The sequence below is a fragment of the Ascaphus truei genome, chromosome 10 (genome assembly GCF_040206685.1).
Source record: "Ascaphus truei isolate aAscTru1 chromosome 10, aAscTru1.hap1, whole genome shotgun sequence".
Lineage (NCBI taxonomy): Eukaryota > Metazoa > Chordata > Amphibia > Anura > Ascaphidae > Ascaphus > Ascaphus truei.
Window position 1 is genome coordinate 16,991,672 of NC_134492.1, and position 19,047 is coordinate 17,010,718.

At 40.3% G+C, this 19,047-nt stretch overlaps 1 protein-coding gene across 13 annotated transcripts in view; it reads left to right on the plus strand.

The window, feature by feature from the left end:
- The first annotated feature begins 452 nt into the window (after window positions 1-452).
- Window positions 453-19,047, plus strand: part of DAB1 (DAB adaptor protein 1) — a 585,647-nt gene continuing 567,052 nt past the window's right edge. For 7 of the 13 annotated variants that reach the window (XM_075616019.1, XM_075616017.1, XM_075616024.1 and 4 more), the window contains exon 1: window positions 455-709. The gene's annotated coding sequence lies outside the window, so the exon portion shown is untranslated. Of the gene's footprint in view, window positions 710-19,047 lie in introns of all 13 variants that reach the window. The other 6 variants (XM_075616023.1, XM_075616026.1, XM_075616027.1 and 3 more) reach the window with 3 other exon arrangements.

Consider the following 19,047-nt stretch of genomic DNA (forward strand, 5'->3'; position numbering starts at 1 on the left):
ATCGCTTGCTTGTACATTTTATGAAAATACAAAGTAACGGATCTCTGGAAAGCAAAATAAAAAGTAGGGGTACTTTTCACTACCTTGTGCCATCAAGGGAAACACAATAATATATATATTTGATTTAAATTGAATGGATTTTTTTTTTAAATTTTTGTATGATAAATCTGGTGCTGTTTCCCCTCCTCCCCCCAGACTTGATAAACAGCCCCCCATGCAGGAAGCATGATTTTGGGGTGGGGGTGATGTACATCAGTGACATTTACCATCATGTATAAATGTAGATGCCCCCCTAGTTCCAGCCCCCATTGTGTCCTCACTGCTGCTTTTTGGCTGCACATACTGTAGAGTAGAGGAGCTGTAGGAAGGGCCGCCCTATTAGAAGGAATGCGGTAGTGATGTACAGGCTATGAAAGATGTGGCCTGCAGACTAGTGCCGGCACTGCCTCTGCTGATGCTGATGCTGAGAAGCTGCTGCTGCTGCTGCTGCTGCTGCTGCTCTGATTCAGGTGCTCTCGCTGGACCGAAACTGCTGAGGATTTTCTAACCGGGGATGCCCATGTCTAAGACTTCTTTATAAGGAATCTACTTCTTTCTGGACTGGGGGGAAAGAACACCCAGGCATCACTTGGGAGGGGAAGAAAGGGGGAAGGAGTCAATTGATGCAACAAGAGGATGAGAGCGAGTCAGAGAGCAGCATTGCTACAAGGTAGGAGAAGGTATTTTATGTGATTGCAGTCATGAAGACTCAGGGACTTGTGGGGGAGGAGGAGGCTGAGACATCTAATGTGCTGGGAGAATAGCATTTCATTTTGCTGTATCTTTCATTCATTACTCATTGGATTGAACTGTCCTTTAATAGAATGTGCAATTGTGTGAGAGTGTGTGTGTGTGTGTGTGTGTGTGTGTGTGTGTGTGTGTGTGTGTGTGTGTGTGTGTGTGTGTGTGTGTGTGTGTGTGTGTGTGTGTGTGTGTGTGTGTGTGTGTGTGTGTGTGTGTGTGTGTGTGTGTGTGTGTGTGTGTTTCTTCTTCCCTGAAACATATGGGTGGATGTGCAGAAGCATCTTTAAAGGATAAGGATTTCCTTATAACTGGTGGTGTATTAAAGAGCAGTGTTGGACTTGAAGGAATCTTGCACTGGAATCAATCAGCATCTCAGCTGTGCATTTCTGAATAACACGACCATATATAACGTTACCAATGCTACCCTGTTTTTCTGCATTTAAATAAATATCTTAGCACAAACTTCGTTTTTTCCCCCTTTCCCTTATGCACAGACCTTTCTCCATCACATCCCAGTTTCCGATCAGCTCAAATATTATTCATCTAATGTATCTGTCTAATATGTGACCAGAATAGGAGATTGAGCTAATTTGCCTTGAGACTGTGTGGGATGTTCTTGGTGCATTTTATTGCCTGATATTTATGAATTAAATATTTCGCTTGTAAAAGTGAATAGTGACATTAGATTTTTACAGAAAGGAACCTCCCCAATGGAATATTGCTGATACTCTTATCATCCAGATACCAACTAGGCATTATATGGCTAACTTCACATTTCATCTAACTGCATTTTGAGGGTGAATACATATTTTAAGTATAGAAGATGTGTTACATCTTTACCTACATGTATCATATACTGGACCAACTAAATACATTGCAAGGATGCTAAAATATTTCATGCTGCAGAATCATTCTTTAAAATCCTTTTGACTGTGCCATTGACAGCATGTGTAATTAAGTAGACATTGGCTTTTAGAAAGGTTTGCATGTTGGATGTCATACTCTAGTTCCCAGTTTTAATTGCTGTATTTCAGTCGGAGTGATGCATTTCAGGGGCTATAATTTAAAGCGGAAATACATGTTGAAATACAGAATAATAAGGAGAGAAAATCTCTTGTGTGCAAACATTTCACAGCCAGCGGTGCCTGGCATACAATGCATTCATTGCAGGCACATCTTGTTGCAAAAGGTTTAAAAACTACCATTTCTTTTATTTATGTTTTCTAACAATACTGTAATTTCACTTGTGCTTTGTTGAATAAAAAGAACAGGAGTGTTCCCATTTTTTCATTATTTGATTTGCATTTTATTTTTAAACAGGCTCTGTTCTGCTTGTGCACCATCCTCAGTTGTGTTGCTCGTTAAATCCAAATTCATTTGAGTTTCTTTCTGATCCTCAGAGTCTCCTTTCAGCTTCAAGCCCTACGAAGACACTTATTTGAACCAATCTTATGTAGCAGAGTGGTTATGAGATGAGTTTAAATGAAAGCAAATATGTTTCAGAGCTCATAAGTTCAGCTCCTGGTCTAAATGACTTGTTATTACGAGAGAGGTTTTCGTGCTCGATTATTACACTGCAGCCATATTAATAAAGGTCCTTAGAGCAAATACCCTGTGAATTTCCAGGATCTTTCTAAAACGACTGAATTGCATACTTGATTCTAGTCATGGGAGCAATATGCAATCCTCACATTTCCTGCCACAGTATCCCTGATTGTTTTATTTTTTTTCTCACAACAGGGGAGAGATGATGTTTGGAAACCTACAGTTCTTTGCAACAGGTCTGCTAGTTTAGCTTTTTACAATTGACTTGCTAAAACAGCCCAGTCATTTCATACATTCGGCTGTTTGACTGAAGTCAATCTTTGTCCTCACCCTGGAATTGTTGTGTACTTGTGTGTCCCCCCCCCAGGAATGGATCCCATGGGATCATGCTAGCCATCGTTTGAAAAAGCCCCAAGATTTCTCATCTGACTTTTACAAATGAAGGTAGAAATTTCCAATAGCGGGAGATATCGTGCAACACAGCACATGCCTCATACACCTTTATACAGCGTGCGTCAGCCTCCTTAATATCACACAATGTAAACGCTAAAGGCAGAAAACAAATGGTGGCGTTGCAGACCTTTCAACCACTGGATGGTTTATTCATTTTAGTTTGATTTGGGGGAAGTTTTGCCTGGCATTGCCTAGATCAGGAGTGGCCAACTCCAGTCCTCAGGGGCCACCAGCAGGTCAGGTTTTAAGGATATCCCTGCGTCAGCACAGGTGGCTCTGTCATTGACAAAGCCACTGATTGAGCCACCTGTGCTGAAGCAGGGATATCCTTCAAACCTGACCTGTTGGTGGCCCTTGAGGACTGGCGTTGGACACCCTTGGCCTAGATAATAACATTAGTAGGTAACTAAAAGGATGTCATGTTAGAGAAAGAGTACATTTTTCTACCTGTTAACCATAGGTGTATTTTACTATCGGTGGGTTTCAAAGTTTATGAGAGTGACAAGAAATATGTAAATTACAATGTGTTTGTACTGTTAAGAGGTTGGAGCCGTGACGTGTTACAGAATTTAGAGGTAAAGTCTCTCCTGGGACACAAGTGTACTAATGGCAGTGACATGTATAAGGGGTGAAACATGGATAGTTAACACCGGATCTGATGCCTTCTGTATAAGTATGTTTGAATAACTTTTTAAGTTTGTTTGTGAAAAGGGGGAGGTGAGACTTAGGAGGGGGTTGACTTCCTTTGGCTACTCTCTTTTGTGTTATGTCACTGTCAGGTGTGGACAACCTCAGTCCTCAAGGGCCACCAGCAGGTCAGGCTTTCAGGATATCCCTTCTTCAGCACAGGTGGCTCAATCAGTGGCTCAGTTTTCGACTGAGCCACTGATTGAGCCACCTGTGCTGAAGCAGGGATATCCTGAAAACTTGACCTGTTGGGAGCCCTTGATGACTGGAGTTGGCCACCCATGCACTATGTGTTCAAATAGAGTTTGCATATTAAGAGCCCCCTCCCTTCCCTTATCATCATTGGTTCTCGGATAAGCACAGAGTGGCATAAGGGCAGATAAAACACTTGATTAAAAAAAGCATTTTCCCATTTTGAGGCCCCAGAGAAACACATATGTGCTTAGTTTCCAAAGAAACAAACACAGCAAGTATGCTTTAAGCATTATTGCATTCAAATGGGACAATAACATTGTTGAATTCCTTACAAATTTTTTTTTTGGTCAGCTACCACTGATTGCCCCTTTAAAGCAGCAATCTGCTCCACTCACCATTGCTTCTATTAGCAATCTCGCCCTTTTAAATACTGGTGGGGAATTCTGGAGATATTCGCTACAGAAAATGTGGGAGTTTAAAAAATGTCCGCTGCCATTCATACTGATTATAACCGGGTTGCCATGGTAACAGCGGATGCTGGAGAAATAGGTGAAAACTCAGCAAAAAATGAAGATTTAAAAAAAAAAAAAAGGAAAAGTTTGAAACAGATTAGCACAACATGGCCTATCAGGTTTATTCATTCATTTGGGGGGGGGGGGGGGGGAAAGGGGCGGGGAAAGGGGCGAGGAAAGGAGAGGGACATGTGCTTTAAAGACAATGGAGAAAAAGGATTTATTTGATACATGATATTTCATTTAATTTAAGTACCACTTAATTGGCTTATGTATATATATATTTTTTGCTGACTTTTCACCTATTTCTCCAGCATCCGCTGTTACCATGGCAACCCGGTTATAATCAGTATATATATATATATATATATATATATATATATATATATATATATATAGCATATAGAAATATTACTTGTGAGCACATTCACATGTCTATAACCCTACTTTTCAACATTATCGCCTAGCATACAGTGCTTCCACTGCAGCAAGGGATTCTGGGAAATTATATGCAAATGAGCACACAGTGCCACCTTTTGTCTTATATATATATATATATATTTTTTTTTTTTTTTTTTCAAACTACCATTATTTGTCCTTCTTCATGTGAATCCTACTTTTATAGCATCATCCTCCATTAGCTAACTGATTATGGGAAAAAGGAATGTCAAATGAGATTCTTTGAGGCCTCATTAAAAATAGCTTGTGTGCTTTGCGTTCAGTGGTGATGGGTGTTTTCTGTGGAGTCAGAGTTGAGGAGACCCCCTACCCTCTTCCTCCCCCCCCCATTAACACCTTGTTTGGTCTTCTTCCCTGGCTACATAATACCAAGTATGAAATTGCAATGCAGCATAGTGACTATTGTACTGATCCCCTTGTCTCCCACTTTTCTTTTCTGTACCCCACTAAATATGATGAAAAATATAACAGTTATAAAAAAATTCAAAAATAGCAGCAGTTGTCAATTGTCTCCATTTTCATTTTAAAAGCATTTGACAATTTCTACTATCTCTCAAAATATGAAACAAATAACAAGGAATGATTCACATGGGCGAGTTCTTACATGCTATTGCAACTCCATTGCACATGGCTAAGTGGCACTGTTGCTTTAAAATATCAAATAAGAGGTTGCAAATTACATTCAAAACTTTCAATCTTTCGGGTTTTCCTTGTAGACATGATATAGGATGTATATTTATATCAAATATGAGTTCAAGTAGTATTTATTGTCTTTGCATTTGTCATTCTTGTTTTTTTCAAACCCCCAACAATGTATGTATTCATAGCAGTGAAAACTTTTACCATTTCATTGTAATGTAACTACAGATGCAGCGGCCATTATTTTAAGAAATCACGGCGCCGTTTTCGTGTGCGCTGCTGTACTGCACGCGGCATGAACGCGGCCAATCGCCCCAGGCACACGTGTTTATCGTGTTTGCTTTGTTTGAATTTCATGGATTGTGTGCAATTAAATGCAATGAGATGAATGAATTGTAATGTGTACAAGTACTGTGCTACTGTGTCAATTTCAGGTGTTTAAAAGCCACAACACTAAAATGCCATTTTCTGCACTCGCGTCTTAAGGCGGTAAGGTTGGAAGAAATCCCGCGCCATGACGTGTATTCCGAGGTATTTATATATATATTATTTCTACGGTATAGTCCAAAACAGATGGACTATTTCTGACCCAATGCCATTTTCAGCAACTTGTATTTTCTAGTTTCTTACTGTAGTTGATGGCTGTAGAGAAACATGCTGTTTGGTTACTTAATTGCTTATCTACAGGCAAACAAGAGCTTATAAAGTGTTGTCATTAAGGCGATAGTAGAGTGTATCAGACAGAGTTCTTATTGTTTTCTTTTTCTGGTTTATTAGGTAGAATTAGAGTGCAGGGGAGATGCAGAAATTAGTTGTTTTTTTCATACTTTAGTTCAGTTAATGTTCTCTTACTCCATGATGATATTGCAGGAAAGAACGCAAACATTTAAGCAGACACATTAAATTAACAGGGACAAAGGTAAGAGATATATTTTCAATATTGAGCCGGAATGAGCAGAAAATGGGAAAGATGTTGCTGTTTTAAAATGTTCTAAAACGATTTGAAATTAGGCCAAATCGGGTGCATCTATTGTAATGAGCATACAGTATGGGAAGTGGTTTTCCTTATGCGGCATTGCGGGGTCGGTGATCCTATGCTGAATTAAGGGGGAAAATGACTTTCTATGTGGAGTTTTTTTGTTTTTGTAACTGATATATTGCTCTAACTGTCCTAAGATATAATTAAAAGGTAATCCAAAAGGTAGACAACTAGGAGGTAGCAACAAGCTCAGCAAACCCAAGTAAACCTTAGCTTGTCATTTGGATCCGCCTCGGATCGTCTGGTTCCTTTGGTCCCCGGATTACTGCAGATCAGTCTCAAAAAGGGCGATTTGCCTTTTGTGGATTTTTTTTTTTTTACACCGACAATCCATCCACAGATTCCACAAACCTCCAGCGGATTGTATCCAATGGCAGTTTTGGATTAATCCACGTGGATTGAATGTAACATTCAGTGGATTTTACACTGCGGAACAGACTTTTTTTTAATGGAAAACACTCTCAGACGGGAGATACTCTGAGTGACAGCATCAGCGTGTACCTAGCAATTGAGCTATACAACTCCAGTATCCAGCGGGCTACGTGGAAGGAGTTCTACAGTTCCCCATCTGATGAGGTGATGACGATCTGGAGGGAGAAATAACCCAAGAACACCTGGGGAGAGATAAGAATTCATCCCTTCCCTAGCCCAGCAGAATCCTGAGTGGTTCCATACTGCGAGCAGCTGTGGTAACATGTCCCTAACATGTCATGGCTGTTAATTATATTTTAATGTACGTGCAATACTCACCTGCTGAATGAACTCAATATAATTTATATATACTATACTATGAGGTTTTGCGCTGTTCTTTCTTCTTGTTTTTTTGATTACATTTAGAGCAGGTAACCTCATATTCTGTATTTTTTTTATTGTGCTGGTTTAAAAAAGGCTCTGTGTAACATTTTGAATGGCATCTCCTTCCACATATTTGTTAAGAGATTTAATTTCATTATAATCAGCAACCAGATCCTCCAGTTCCCAGCAGTTCCCTTTCCATCTCTCAAAAAGCTTATCCCAAGGAGTTTTAGCGTTATCACATTAGCGTGGAAATGGGAGGATTTTGAAATGTCCAGTTCAGCTTCAAGAGACTACTGCCTCCATAAATCTGGTAAGTAGAAAGATATGGAACGATGACATCTAAGTAGTTGCCTCGAAAGTACCCAAGCTCTTGAAATATCATAAAACAGTTCTTTCTTCTTCTTCTACAAAGAGGGAATATCTCTGACTTTAACATGAATCAGAAAAGGCAAAGACATTGAAAAAGGATGTAAGAATTCTGCCTCTAGACATCTATAAGAAAACGTATGAAGATTCTCATATATGGAATCAAACAGGAAACATTGAATTTTCTAACATCTGGAAAGTTAAAGCATCAATCCCGCCTGATTTTTTCTTTTATTATTTTTTTTTTCCATATTTGGAACCAGCGGTTCCAGTGCTATTTTCAGCACTGAGGACCCTACGTTCCTGAGATAATTAGTGGTGCTGGGGTTCTGTTGTGGATAAAGGTATTAATCTCCATGTCTTTCTGCTCCCGCTCGCCAATAGAAAGTAGCAACGCCATCGACTGTGCCTTTCTATTTGTCACTGATGGCGGCCAAGATCAATATTACAAAAGTGAAATCAGTAACTTCAGTATCTGGGGAACCTGGAAAGTGACACTGTTCCGCACAGCGGACCCCCCTTGGTTTCAAACGTGTAAAGAAAATAAGTAACTATTTTGTGGGCATTTGTGGGTTTAACCCCTCTTTTGTTTATCAATTTGCAGTTTGAATAAGGTAATACAATGTTTTTTCTCAGATCAAATAAAACTTGTATCATTTTCTTTATCGCCAGTTTAAATTGTATAAAGAGCAATGGTTCTTCCAAATGCCAAATCCAGTAACAAGGATAGCAAGGGACAACCCTGTCTGGTTCCTCCTTTAAGGACAAAAGTAGCATCCTTAAAAAGTCCATTAACAGAGTTTGGAATATTATATAAAGCTTTCCCTTAGCTTTTATAGGGGTGAAAGTTTGTCCGCACCAGAGTACCACCAAACCCCCAGCATTTCAGCAGCAATCGCATGACCACGCCCAAGAGGGGTCCTCTTCTTTTTCGACCAGGCCAAACAGTCCCTGGAAAATGAGCATTTCTCCATGACGCACCTGGTGTGTCTTTATGGCCTCTGTGCCATTCCAGGTATGTCCTAAGGACACTCAGAATTTCTTTTTAACCATTAAAGAGATGATCCCATACTGTCATGCCGAAAGCCTTTTTTAGAGTATACACTCAATATACAGGATGTAGGCGTAACATTTCTGGGATACTGCAGAGATTACTTTAATATTTCTAACCTGGATTTCTCTAAAAAAAAAAACAAGATTGATTCTTATGTTTTAAAACAGATAAAATGGCTGTTGACCTTCTCGCCACAATTTTTGCTAATAGTTTCTAATCTAAGTTCAGAAGAGAGATTAATGTAAAGGAGGCTGGGTCTTCCTAGTCTCTGTCTTTTATGAAATCTTATAACAAATGCATAAAAGATGGATAGCATTTCCCTCCAGTTAACAGTTTATCAAATAGGTTAATAGGTGGGCTAATTAAATAAGGTTAATTAAATCTTTAAGTGTGGAACCTTCAGATTTTTAAATTGGCTGATATTTTATAAAACCTCCTATTGATATATACTGTTATTTAAAGTGGTGTTACCTCTTGTTTTTCTGGGACTAGGTGGGTAGCAGGGGGTGTCTCCAGAGCTGAACCATGTTAATTTAAGCTCTGGGGACCACCTACTTCCTGAGCTACTTGTCTGTAAAGGGGCTGCTGGTAGCAGTGCCGGGCGGGCATGGAAAATATCTGTTTACAGGTCCTTTGTTTGCCGGTCAATAGGAAGCAACACTGCCATACTTTGACGAGGGACAGATAAAGAGATATGAGGCACCGACCGCCACTTTAGAGATAAGTATCTCGGAGAGAAAGGGGTCTTCGGAGCTGAAATGAACAGGGTTCAGCTCAGGAGATCCTATGCTTCTCACCTAGGAGGGAAATGTATATAGTTAAAGGTAACGCTCCTTTAAAATGATCAATGCCTCCTGGGAAATTTGGGGTAGTTGGATATTTTTCGAGAAATTAATTAGACTTTTCCAAATAACAAATATTGTCTTGAGAATATAATCTTCAAAAATAGCAAAAAATAAGCGGTTTACCCAGAGAAATGAAGTAGAACGCTACTTACAGTGGGTTTAACATACATTTCAATTTATTTCAAGGAACATGAAGGAACAAAAATGTTTCAGGTCCACACAGGATATTTCACTAGGTGTTCGAGGATAGTATTGTGACCTGGGAAAGGAGTTGATCATAGATACAACATGTAAAACACAGCTACTGTATGAGGAAAACAGGATCAGACAGCATATAGCCAGTGTGTAAACTTCTAGAAAGGCAGTACTGTAATGAGATTATCAGCAATATCATATGTGGCATGTGTATATTACAGAACTTTACAACCAGGGCCGGAGTGCTGGGCCAGCTGGGCCCAGAAGTTAAGGGGGACCCAGTCAATGGAACTCAGAAGTTGGGCCCGCCCGGAAGTTAGATGCAACTTCCGGGCCTAATCCTGTTCTGTGCTGGGCCTGCTAAGCTAAACAGGGAGGGCCCCACCACATGGCTAAACAAACTGTCAGCACCCCAAGAAACAACCTGCCCATATTCAGACTTCTGTCCTGGAATGCTGGTGTTTCTGTTTCCAGCTTATCGTAATGAAAACAGTCTTAGGTTTGGGAATTGGATTATAGTTCACCAAGCTCTTGATGTTCTGCTTCTACGAAAACTCAACCACATTCAAGATTTGGCAGGGAATGACAGGACAAATAGTGTTCCCCCTTTATGAAGAATGGAGCAAATGTGAGAAAATGTTAACCTTTTCATGGTCATCTCTGCAGGTTAGTCGTGAAAAATCAGTAGCCTATTTCCATTGAATGATAATGCAGAGAGCATTCTGGGTGATCTTAATATCTCAGTTTTATGTTGGAAATTTAGTTTCTTTATCATAGCTATATAGGCTTGAACTGTAAGCTCTTTAAACATTGAGAGGCAGATGTTGGGAGTCTATTTTAAACAAGGTTGGCAATTCCTCTGTAGCAAAGGGGAAAAGATTTTAATTTTGTACCGGCTATGGAATTCCCAGAATGCACGATCTATTCGCAAGGTCATTGGTCTTCTTTGGAGATCATGATTGCGTTTTTGCAGTGACTCAAGCTTGGGGTGACTGCTGGACCTCCAGGTCCAAGTGCCATTGCTCTAATTGAGATCTTCTCTTCGTGTGTTAGCTGGTTTTGGAATTCAGCTACTTATAAAAGATTCAGATTCCACAAAGGCATTAATGAGTCGAGGGCTTGTTTGGAAATAGACTATGCAACTGTGGAGGATGATGAATCCAAGTCCTTCTCGATAATAGAGTGAGTCTGATTAATCACAGAATATTCTTTGTCAGGTGGCACCACCATTTTTTGAGCATTGTTCTTCTTGATGCATTGTCAATTTAGAGTGAGTTAAATATTTGTTCGGTATAAGGAAATATATTTCATATAGAGTGAGAGAAGGGCAGACCTAGACACTCATTTAGAGCTCCAAATGATTGGGAAAACAACTGCCATGTGTATGATTTAAATAAAAAACACAAAATAAACAAGTCTAAAGCCTATATTTAGGCTTGATAGAGTAAGTCCATGAGACCTTGGAAATCTTTAAATCAATTTTAACTTTGGTTTAGTCAAAGTTAAAAGAGACATTTTCCGGTGGCAGACAGTGAATCCTGTGCAGACCCAGGAACAGGAGAGAGACTAAGGGTACAAGATGTAAGTCAGCTGTTGCTCTGCAAATAGCACTGGAAAGTGAGCACACTCCTGGAGGAGCTGCCGTATGTCTAGGCCAGGGGTGCTCAACTCCAGTCCTCAAACGTTCCCAACAGCTCAGGTTTTAAGAATACCCCTGCTTCAGCATATGTGGTTCAATCAGTGGCTCAGTCAAAGACTGAACCGCTGATTCAGCCACCTGTGCTCAAGCAGGGATTGATTGAGTAACCTGTGCTGAAGCAGGGATATCCTTAAGACCTGCCCTGTTTGGGGGGGAGGGGGTGCTTGAGGACTGGAGTTGGGAACCCCTGGTTTAGGCCATAAACACGCCGCTTTAAGTACTAGACCTCTTGGAAACAAGACCCTAGATGGGTAATCCTGGTCTAGTTTGGAAGTGCGCTCCCTGCCCTCTGCAGCTATGCTACCCGAAGTCTCATACAAAGCGCATAGCGCCGTAACATTATCATATCAGCTGAGTTAGAGTTTTGGGGGAGCCATCATAACGGCAACACAAGCTCCTCCTCCCGGAAAGGCTTATATGTTATGCTTTCCATATCCTTTTACGTTGATACTGTACATTGGAAGGACACAGACTGCTAATCACATTTAAGTTACATATAACACAAAAATAGGAGCGCATGGAAAGAGACAAAAGAGCAACATTAATACACAAAATATTTATATGTTGAAATAAAAAACATATAACACTACATATAAAGTTGATCACATTGATCTAAAAGCCTGTGACACACACAAAGGGTCGGGCTCTGTTAAACAGAACCCCGTGATCAGAAAAGTCCTCAGTTGTTTATAGAGAGAGTTCAAAACTAGATGGTAAAAAAACAGACCTGGAGCTCAAAAAATCCTGTCGGCGTCCTCGTGGTGTCTTTGGACACCACGAGGACGCTGACAGGGTTTTTTGTATAACCTCCGTTCTTTTAATATAACCGCGTATTGTTATAACTCTTTGCCCAGGACATACTTGAAAACGAGAAGAAACTCTCAATGTATTACTTCCTGGTAAAACATTTTTATAAATAATTAATTCCACGTTTGTACTCTCCATTCATTATTGGAAATAATGGGCTATGTGCATTAACAAATCTGAATACATTTTTGTACAAGGGTATATTTAACATATAACATTGAAAATTGCTACCATGCGTTTTGGCACTGCATTTGCAACGTATAAAATATATACATTTTGTGGAGTTATTTATCCAGGTGGCAAGAACTAAAAGGCCATATTCACAATGTAATACATAGCAATAAAAACCTTCTTATGCTAGAAGATCCCTTACAGCGCATTCATTTGAAAGTGTGTCTTCTGGCATTGCACTGATAAGTAACTATGGGCCATGTTGTTTAGATTATATTTTTATGTTTTTACTATGGTACAAAAACGTGAAAAAACACTGCACACCTGATAGTGATAATTAAGTGAAAAAAACCACACATACAACAATTGTTATAGTGAATATCAAGTGAATAATAAAAAATAAAGAATCTCATATAACGTGACTGTGTATGGCAACTAAATTGTGATATAAATCAAGATAAAATCCCAAGTGTTGTATTATAACAACATAAGTATATATATAAACCTGTGTTATAGTCAAATATGAGAAGCTGCAGCTGGTTACATAGGGTGGCTCAACAGCCTATAGCACTAGTACAAAGGGAAAGAAAGAAAACAGCGCAAAATCTCGCGGTGTAGTATAATATAAAAATGTATTGGAATTTTCAATCAGCAGGGGAGTATTGCACGTACATCAAGATAGAGATAAAAGGGCATGACATTTTAGCACAATAGCATATACAGTTGTATAATTTGCCATGCATTCTAATGTGTTTGTTCTAAAAGATCAGAAGTATCATTGTGATTGCATCGGCACTCCAACACCCTCCCCCCGCCCCCCACCCCCCACCCCCCACCCCTTGCTTGTCCAATCAAAATATTCCACGGGGTATATATATATATTGCTTTTGAACAAGAAATTACTATTCCTCGAAGAAGTAGTTGCAAACTACGAAACGCGTAGGAATTTTAGCAATATAGTGGCACTGTTACTGCCTTCTATGTTTGTTGCCATAAAACTACTTTTGATAGTTCACCGATGGGTCGTGGTATTCAGCGACAGAACCTGTGACATCATCAGTGGCTGCCAAAGTTCGGCAAGTGTAATCGGCATTTGCCATCAGTGTAGAGGGACTCCATAATAGCGCTCACACCACGGAAAGCCCAGCAGACCGGGACCGGTTCCAAATACATGGTACATCAGTGGTGCGTGGAGAGGAGATCCTGGACTTTCCATCCGGTGCAACCCGTGAGATCGGATGATTGGTGTGGGAACTACCTGTATATGCTATTGTGATAAAATGTCCTTAACATGGCATGCCCTTTTATCTCTATCTTGATGGAAGTGCAATACTCACCTGCTGATTGAAAATTCCAATACATTTTTATATCATACTACACCATTAGATTTTGTGCTGTTTTCTTTCGTTCCCTATATTTTTACTATGTTTGGAGACAAAATATTGCCTTAAAATGCATTGAAATGGGCAAAAGAGGGTCCGAAGCCTTTAAAAATATGCATATTTAGCTGTGACACTTTAAAGCGTAGCTCACTACAAACGAAGCGCGACCGCGGTGCTGAGGTAGGGAATTGAGAAACGCCGACCCACACTCGCGGGCGCGTCTAGGATGTAGATTGGTCGTGCAAGCCGGATCAGGGTTATAGAGTGCAGAGTAGTCGTATATAATTGCCAGGCCAGGATTGTAGAACAGCGGATCGCCGGAGTACTTTGCCAAGGTCAGGAGCGGAGAGAAGCGGAGTCCAAGAAACTAGCAGGGTTCAGGCAACAAAGGGTTAATCAGGCAGACAAGGCAAAACAAGGTATCAGGAACAGAATGCAGCAAGGCACGGCGTCACACTGACTATGCTCGGCAAAGGCAAGCTGAAAGTGCAGGGTATATATAGGAGGAGGCTCCAATAGCAAGCAGGGGCGGAACCAGGAAGTGAATCATCATAGGCTGCTGGTACACACAGGTGCGTCCAATGATGTAGCCGATCAGGTAGGAGGTTGCTTGCAGCCTGCACGTGTCACAGGGTTCAGAGGGCGGGACTTGGAGTGGGTGATACTCGCACGCCAGTTCCTTGAGACACAGAGCGGGGGCGGAGTCTGGAACGCGCGTCACTGCCATGCTGGTGTTGTTTAACAACCGAGCGGGGACGGGGCCTACCATGCGCATCAGCGGGGAGACTAGACGAGCGCCCAACGACGTACAGCCAGGTGAGGGACGCCGAAACGGCGAATCCTCACAGACACATACTGTTGCATATTGTTCACCTAAAATGGTCAGGAAATCAATAATCAATCAAATTCTCTCCATCACTGGAAAGCGGTCCTCTTCTTCTGTTCCCCTGTCAGCTAGATCGGGTTTAACGCTTTGCATGATGCGCAGAACCCAATGTGCCCTAGAAAACGAGCTGAAAAACCATGACACAGTTACTATATCATGGGGCCCTTGAAATCCCGGAACCCATAACATCGTGAGACACTGAAAATGGTAATAAATGGGTCAAGATTTGTGCCTATTGGGACCCTTTAGAGATTGGTAGTTTGCTTGTTATAGAAATATATCATCAATCATACAGTATGTTGGGAAGACTTATATGAGATCACCAACCTCATCTTAAATAAAGCAAATGAGACTGAGGTTTCAGGAATTGTTTGGCAAAAGAGAAGAAAAAACATATGTACAGTATATCAGATTGGTTAGTGTTTCAGCAAATCATTCTATTCTGCTCATCGCAAAGTCGTCATCTATTGATCAGGTGTCGGTAAGTAAAACAAATAATGCCATTTAGTTCACAATCTTAATGTCATACTGTATCTCCTGATGTTACACCAATAGATACTGTACTTGTCTGGCAAAATTGTGCTTTCCCTGGTATGTAAACACAATTCCCACCCAGCCACTAAACTCCTCCTGCTGTCACCCCTGATGTCTGGCCTGTCATACGGTGACATCTCTGCTGGAAACCCCTGAATATTGGTGTCCCGCATTCTATAATTGGTTCAGTTGGCTGGTTTTCAGACAAAAGTTTAAACCATCAACCTCGCCTCTTCCAGCAGCAGTGACTTGTAACAAGCGAGAAATGAAGTGTTAGAAGAGTCACATGTCTCTTGTAAATTACAGGTACTAAGCTGAAGACATTGACAGTATTAGGCAAAAAAAAATCCCTGAGGGACATGGCAGAGTTGAATATTTTATAGTGTAGACTCTAGCATCAGGCGCTTGCTACAAATATTGATGTGACAAGTGATATAGGAAAGATTTGGCACTCACATGTAGCTACATACATAAAAAGGTTGAATTTGGGATGTTGTAATTGTTCATAGTAAAACATCCAATAAATCAATATAATTAGCATAACTTTAGGTGTAAGTAAATAGGATGACAGTGAGTAGGGTCCCCATTTAAAGCAGAAGTGACAAAAAGTAATTTTTTAAAGGTAATTACTAAAGCTACTTTTTAGCATGACAACAATTAATTAGAATGATGCTTCTAGGGGAAACTGCCTGAATTTGTATTAATCTGGGATCCCATTTCTAATGCCTCACCCTTCTGCTTTATAACAAGTAGGAAACTTACTGTTCTCTTATTGACAGCTGAGACAACCAAAGTATGGTGGCTATACACTATTTCAGCGGTTCCCAACTCAGGTCCTCGAGAACCATCAACAGTGCAGGTTTTAAGCAAAGGTGGCCTAATCCTCTTTTGCTGAACCACCTGTGCTCACCCAGGGGTATACATAAAGCCTGCACTGTTAGTGGTCCTTGAGGACTGGAATTGGGAACCTCTGCACTATTTAGAAGGTTACTTCCTGTTTGCACCAGATGTTGTAAGCTCCGTTAAATCAGAGTATATAACGTCAGGTTACCTAAATAAGTAACAGATGTTATTTTCCCCGAGTTTAACGGTATCTATTAAGCTAATTATATGCAAAAACAACAGTTGTTGTTTAACTCGTTAGCATAAGAAGAGAGAATTTCAAAAAGGAACACATATGAGATACCAAGAAAATAGGCGAATATATTAAAATATACTTTGCATATCCAATTAGCATATCTCCCAGGTATGTCAGGTGTACTCCTTTTAGAGCCCAGGTGTTTCTCCACAAGGTGTTTCAAGGTGGGGTTGAGGGGATATATAAATAGCACTGGTGACTCAAGCAAAATAACTCTCTCTTTCTCTGTGCTTTAGTAAATAGGTGTTCTGATTACACTAACATTCATTTAGCCTGGTGTATCTCGCCCTTTCACAGCTGTGTGGGTTGGCAATCCCTTAAATGAACATTGCTGTGCAAATCTGCCTGCATCTCCGAGAAGCACGAACAGGTAACCCTTTGTGGCAGTATACTGTAGCTCATTTTTACTAAGCATTGCTATTTTATACTTCACCTTCCAATACCGGCAGACGCCTTAAATGAACGGATTGTAAGGTGGATTGTAAGGCATCTTCTAGCGCTGGACGGTCTCTTATGGCAGAACATCACTTTGTAAATGTTGGCCTATATAATTAACAGATGGAGATGGTTCCATTTTTCCCATTGGTTTCCAGACTACAACCTACATGCAACAAGATAATTCTATAGAAGGGGCTGAGCCAGCAGTATTGAGTCTAGAACAGCTCTGGGTGGCAAAATGCCGCCCCCTCCCCCCCCAAAAAATGTACCCAGTTCATGTTGTCCCACAAGTCTCATTTTAGCAGAGTGAGCTGCTTTTCTTTGTTACTGTAGGGATTAAAAATAGGCTTAAGAGGTTAGATAGAAACAGGTTGCTAATTAGCAGAACATCATTAACTACCAAATAACTCCAGGTCACCTGTGTGACAAGAGATAAAAGCCAGTCTTTCTTAATATCTTAATTTAGTACATGGGTGCTCAACCCCACTGCTCAAGCCCCTGTAACACTCAGGCTTTCAGGATATCCCTGCTTCAGCACAGGTGGCTCAATCTGAGGCTTGGCCTTCGATTTATCCTCTGATTGAGCCATCCGTGCTGAAGCTGGGATATCCTGAAAACCTGCATGTTGGGGGTGGGGGGGGCATGAGGACTGGAATTAAGCACCCCTGCTTTAGTAAACTGATGTTGCCAACAAACTAGTACATGGGAATATACAGTAGACTGGATCCTAATCACACAGGAAACCTGGAATCAAAGGACAAGTATTAAACCAAGTGAACAGAAGATAACATCGGAATTAGCTGTAGGCCTCTCAAGGCTAGTGAGGCCATCTAGGCATAAGAGAGCAATATTTGTAGACCCCTAAAGCACTTGAGCACGTTATTATAAATATACCCACGTTATCTTTATTGCTAAGCGCCACAACTCTAAGCTGTGCTTTGCAGGCAAGACATTAAAATCCAGAGGATGATATTACAATGCGTGCAGAAACGAAAACAATAGACAGTAAGAGAACATATTCCCAACTTCAATAGCTTACAATATCTCAGTCATTTCAAGTAGACATGAATAAGCAGAGTTATGACACCTTTTTACAATAATTAGTTAGATTTTATACAGTTATTAGTTATATTGTAACAAAGAAGCCTATCTGGAAGCTTTCTTTTGTTAAACGGTTATACTAGAGTTACCAACTTTAAAACAAGGGCAGTAAGGAAAGTAAGGTTTCAGTGTTTAGCTATTTCTTAGGAGTCATTTTGCAGCAAAAGTAGAGAAATTATAATTTTCTTACGTAGGGAGGACAGTTAATCAAAGTATCTCTGGTAAAAAGAAGAATGGTGCAAAATGGTTTTATCCCTTCTAACCCATGAATACAATGCAATTTCTTGCTTCGTTATTGTGTTTGCTTGAAAAAATGTCGATGACATTTTTTTCCCGATTTTAGCAGTGCAGAAAAACTTATAATGAATAGTGCACAGTGATTAATATTATTGCTGATATTATTATTATTATTAGTGTTACATTAATACAATTTGTTTTTGTGCCCCAAAACAAAACTTTGCTAGATTCAAAGTCAAGAATATTCGCAGCAAAAACTGCAATCCCCAGAGAATACTTTAATTAAAGGCCTCACAATATGCCGAGAGAGGAACAAAACGAATGCAACATATTGACATTTATAACTGTACTAAGTGTTGTTGTTTGTACTCGTATTTTCTCAGGGTGTTCACTGTAAAACGGCATTTGGATTCAACTAATGCTTTGAAGACAGGTATAGCACTGTAGCAGCATGCTTGTTTCTTGTAGCCAATGACCAGCAGACTCGCATACTTTTTTCGGTCTCTTTTTGCACATTTTCAGACCGCACTGGACCAACATTAAAACATATTAAACAAGAACATGGAAGGGCAATTGGCCTCTAAATTCAAGACATTTTCCTGTCTGAACCAGCTTTAAGTGGGACATCCCCAACACAGCCCTGCGAAATGCTGGACAGCTAGCAACCTATAGTTGTACTGATAGGATTGTCCAAATGAATGCAAGGGAAGTGTTTAGTGCCGTCTGCTATTTATATACAAACTGCATTGATCTCTTTTTCTTATTTGACAGATTTGACATAAACATTTGTAAAATGCACGTTTTGTTAATTCACTTCAGCAAAATACAGCAAAGTTATTGGCTGACCTTGTACTGCGGCACGACTGATTCTGTATTAGGGAGCAGCCATGGCAAAGCACCATGATAGGGAAATTTACAGTGGTACTGCAGTTTTATTAGTATAGCTGCAGACACAAAGGCGTAGAAATCAAAATGAATGAGAGGCAGATGGGGTATGGTGGGAGATTTGGGAACAATTAGAGATGCCAGGCTGTGATATACTGTATATATATATGTAAAACGTCCAGGTATAGTTGTAATGGGC